The sequence below is a fragment of the Nannospalax galili genome, unplaced genomic scaffold (assembly GCF_000622305.1).
Source record: "Nannospalax galili isolate Female #2095 unplaced genomic scaffold, S.galili_v1.0 scaffold5, whole genome shotgun sequence".
Classification (NCBI taxonomy): Eukaryota; Metazoa; Chordata; class Mammalia; order Rodentia; family Spalacidae; genus Nannospalax; species Nannospalax galili.
Window position 1 is genome coordinate 2,634,565 of NW_008353126.1, and position 5,208 is coordinate 2,639,772.

Here is a 5,208-nt window from a genome sequence, read left to right on the forward strand (position 1 = left end):
AAAAAGAATGAGAGCAGGGCACGACGGCAGGTGAATTTCTGAATTTTAGGCCAGCCTGGTCTACACAGTGACACTCTATCTCAAAAGAAAAGAAGAGAAAGAAAAAAAGACAATATACACCAGGATTTTCTCCCCTAGGTACAATCATTGTTGATACTACTCGATCTCTCACAGCTTTTGGAGTATCGCTATTCTAGGCTCCTTAGCAGGCAGTGCCCAAGATGCAGGCCCTCTCCCATCTGTGCATCCACAGGGCCTGTGCCATGACCACAGCCAGAAAAATGAATGCAAATTCCTGGAAATATCTAATATTCTGCCCAAGCGAAATCCCTAACTATCCCACAGTTTCTGTTTTCAATTTGTCTTTTATTTATTTTTATTGTATGTGTATGAGTGTTTTGTGTGCATATATGTAAGTGCACCGTGTGAGTGCAATCACCATGTGTATGCAATGCCCGCAGAGACCAGAATAAGGTGTCAGATACCCCAGAACTGGAGTTACGGCCAGTTGTTAGCTACTGTAAAGGTGCTGGGAACTGAAACTGGATCCTCTTGCAAGAGCAGCCAGTGCTCTCAACCACTAAGCCATATATATCTTTTGGCCCCCACAGTTTGTTTTCAAACCAGAAATTTACCTATTCCATGTAGTCATATGATGCTTTTTAATTTATTATTTTATTTCAATTTTATTTTTTGAGTGTTTGCTTACATGTATGTATGTGTACAACATGCATGCCTAGTACCTGTAGAGGCCAGAAGAGGGCATCAGATCACATAGAAATGGAGATACAGACTGTTGTGAGCTGTCATGTGGGTGCTGGGAACTGAACTTAGCAGGAACAAAGTTAACTGCTGAGCCATCTCTCCAGCCCCAAATTAAATTTATCGTTGTATATGTATGTATGTATGCTATGTGTTTGAGTATAGGCACAGGCTTGCCATGGTGTATCTGTGGAGGTCGGAGGACAACTTTCGAGAGTTCTGTCAGCCATGGGATCCAGGGATTGAACTCAATGCATCAGGTTTACTTGACAAGTACCTTTACCCAGTGAGTCATCTCAACGGCCCATATGACACTTTTCCTTTCCTTTTTTTTCCTTCCCCTTTCTTATTTTTCATGACATAGCCTGAAGAGTCCAGGCCAGTTTTCTTAAGGTGCCACATTCTGGATTTATTTAATTAAAGGAAACTTCTTTCACAGTGTAGCATTGTAAAATCTTAAATTTGAGTATGTTGTTTCCCTCTGAGAGCTCTGCCCTGGGTTTCTCCATTGCATACTGGATAAAACCCAAATTCCTTGTATCAATCCATAGAGCTCCACGTGGAATGGTCTAGTCTCTCCTTACTCCTCATTCCTGTTCTGGAAACCTTGGTCTCTTTCCAGTTGCTGAAGAGAGAAGTCTTAAATGTGCCCTTCTTCATGTATGGCAATTTGTAATTACACTGGGTATGTACCTGTCAATTTACTTGGCTAACAGATGTCTTACCCACTGGCAGTAACCTCCAGGACCAGAGAGAGTGTATCCTGAATATCTAGCACCTAGCATGTGACCTGACACATCATAGGCACTCCACAAATACTGATCAAATGAATATGTGAACGAATGAATAGGAGGCTGGCACAGATATTAGATGTCCCTTTGTGCCAGGAGCTTCTGTCTGGTAAATAAGCGGGAGTATAGGCTCCTCTGGGAGCCGCTCTGAACTCATCACTTTAGCCACAAAACTGCATTCCTGGTGCCAGCTGTGGCTAGAGATGTTAGGTCTGATGCTTGAACTGTTAGACTTTCTTTGGGGCTCGATTAAGATGGCATGGGATGCCTTATCCCAGGAGCAGGTACAATCCACAGAGCCAGGGATGTCTGTCAGGGATAGCTTAAAAGGCTAGCATTCCAGTGTTGTAGGTTGATCCCAAGTCCAGCTGAGGTCATTTGTGGTCCCTCAGCACAGAGGGGAAGAGATGGAGCCTGGAGCTGAGTCTTGAGCAGCAAATCCAAAAACAATGTCTGAGACAACTCAGTTGTCAAAGGAGGAGGAAGAGGCAGTATACAGGCAGATACACAGATAGACAAGTCTCAGTTCTAGCCTCAAAGGGGGCAACCAGTCTGATGCTGAGACAACTGTTGTCTCCTGGCTATATTCATTAATATTTTTGAGTGTGGGTAGAAAAATAAGGGAAAGATTTCCCCTTTTATCTAGTGTGGCACACATGTAGCAGTGAGAGGACAACCTATAGGAGTTGGTTCTCTCTCTCCACCATGTGGGTCCTGAGGCTCAAACTCAGGTCATCCAGCTGGTACCTCTACTTGCTGAGCCATATCACAGGCTATTACTAAAGGAGGTGGCATCTAAATCACATTGAGGTGGGAGGAATTTTGGATAGGCAGTAGGAAAAGGCAAGCAGACAGAGGAACTACATGATTAAGTATGGAAAGTGGTGCAACTCACTGTCAGTGCTGGGAATCTGGAGCAGCACACAGTGGGAACCAGCAGTACAGGGAACATTTTGATAAGCAGAGTCGCTGAGAAGTATGAACTTTGCAAGTTGGGGGGAACCATCTGAAGTGTTTTGGCAGGGCATGGAAGGATGCTCAAGGCTAACCCATTGCAGACTGTTCTGGTACCCTGAGGAGGCTGTGCTTGCAGAAGGGACTCTGAGGAGCAGATCTCATGATGAACACTCAATTTGAGTGTGCAACAGATTGGTCCTGGATGCAGAAGAGGCATGGTCAAAGGTAACTCCTCGGTGTTTTGGGAGGGGAGGTAAATATGTTGTTGATCAGTTCAGGACTGAATTGGGGTTTGAGATCGTGAAGGAGAGGCTCAGTCTACATATGGAAGTAGCTGAGATGCTCAAGTGAGATAATGAATTTGGGAGCCCAGCACATGATGGAGGCCCAATGCTTAGGGAACCAGAGCTTAGGTGGTATGTCTTTTCCCAGCCTACTTCCTCAGTCTCAACTCAAACTGCACTCAACATGCCCTCTGCCATTCAAGCCTTTTTCTACAGGGAACATTCTAAATTCCCTCTGAGGGGGTGGAGAAACAGGAGGGCTGGGAATACTGATGAGGTAACAGAACTGCAAGTGTCCACTGTCTATTAATCTTTGTGGAAAAGCCAGATGGGATGATAATTTGACAGGAAAGGCAGGACCACACGTAGGCCTGATGGGAGCAGAGTAAGCAGGTTGGTACTGAGAGGAAAGGGAGAGCAAGGGAAGAGAAAGTAAGCAAGGGAAGAGACTGAGAGGGAGAGACCAGATTTAGGGGAGCCAGCTGAAGGGCTCAGGAGACAAAATGAAGCCTGGGGCTCAAGGCTGGTTTGAAAGAGCAAAGAAAAAATTTCTCTGACACAAGATGGAAGGACTGATGGTATGAGAGCTTAATTCTTGTTTCAGGATTTAAAAAACAAGACTCCCTGAAGGGTCACACCATCTTATCAGTAATTTACACCTCAACAAAAGTAATTTCTCATACTATTTCTGACAGCAGGCCTGTGTAGGGGAGAGGGTGGAGCCCAATCCTTATGAGGGGACACTCCAAAATGCAGGGCTTTCAAACCAGCCAATCCGAGAAGCTAGAGGCTCCATCCCCCAGGAAAGGGGGTCTCCTCCCTCAGACAGAGACCCCTGTCTCTGACCAGCGTGTGAAGAACCCAGATCTAGGTCTTCTGTGGTAGGTTGGTGGGGGTGCTGCACAGTGCTGGGTTTCTGCAACAAGACTCGGCCTGCAGCACCCCACCCCCATTGGGAGGGCTCTTAAAAGGGCAATGTCAGAGGCGGAGCATTCAGCCCAGTCAGTGGCCCAGTGTAGGTGGGAGTGGCAAGGATGTACCCCTTTTGCACCTATCTGGGAGGGGCTACTGGGGAACCCCATGCAGGGTGGTGATTGGGGTTGTGGAGCAGGCCCCTCATCCTGGCACAGGCTCTGACATGCAGCACATTTCTCTGGGGCCCATCCCAACCTGTCAGACTTAGGCTGGGAGCGCAGCCAGGGCCGCCCTAGGCCCCCCATGGGAGGTATGGGGGTTGGGAGAGGTAGTCTCTGGATCTAGGGTAAGCCGGAAAAGCTTCAGGAAAGAAAAAAACAGGACAGGTTGCAGGGAATCTGTTCCCAGGAGTAAGATTTCTATCCCACAGAATGCTCGGCTGAGTAGCTGCTCTATTCATAGAATGGGCTCAGGCTAGCACCTCTTGAACCCAACTTGACACCTGTAGGGCCCTCAGAATCCTCAGAAAGCCTAGCTTCTAGTTGACTCTCTGGTGGTTAAGACAAACATCAAGTCCGAGCTGCTCCCTTGAAGCATCTGGACTTGCATTTTGGGCCCTGAATTCCTGGGTGTGGGAACCAAATGCTAGTAAGAGACCCAGGGCTCTGACTCACTCCACAGGGCCTCTGGGGGTTGTTTGCTGAGGTAACCTGGGTAGCTGAGGTTGGAGATGGGGCAGTCAAGGTGCCAGGGATGAGGGCATCAGCCGTGGGCTGCAGAGGCAACTACTAGGGTGGAGTCAAGACTATTTGGGTCCCTTCCCAAGTGCTCAGCTTCCAGGTGGGTCAGCCCAACCTAAACAAGGCTTGCATCATCCCAAGCCACTGCTCCAGGGAGAGGGAGTCTGGTTCACTTTGGAGGAAGCTGAGCCACACCTTTCCAATAGACTGTGAGTTCTTTGAGACTAGACACTGTGTCCCATTCTCTCTTCAAGTTCTGCTCCCAGAGGGCCTGGCACCAGGTTCACAGTGTATGCCACCTGCCAAAGGGTTCTTGTATGTGACCTGTGGGGAGGAACTCTGCCAGCCATCCTAGTCTTCACTATTTGACTCTGGCTTCAGACAGCACGGTGCAAACAATCTGCTAACAGACCACCTAGTCCACACAGCACTCCCCGCCAGCCAGCCTCCTGGGCAGTTGGCTCACACAGAAGCCTTAACAAGAAGCGTAACTGCTCATGGTGTCTAGGGTCCAAGTGTAGCCAGCTCCAGAAAACTAGCAAGGTTAATAGAAAGTCAGATCATGTAGGAAAATACAAGAATTGGCCTGGGGAGCCCAGAATCCCCGTTTTTATGCTGCCAGAACTTTTAAGGGGGCAGACAGCTGTGGATAGCTGTGGAGCCGTAGGTCAAGCCCAAGATAGGCATGGGGGTGTCCAGAGTCACCTGAAGTTTCCTAGTATACTCCTAAGTGGGTCAAAACCAGCCTCTTGCTCACTG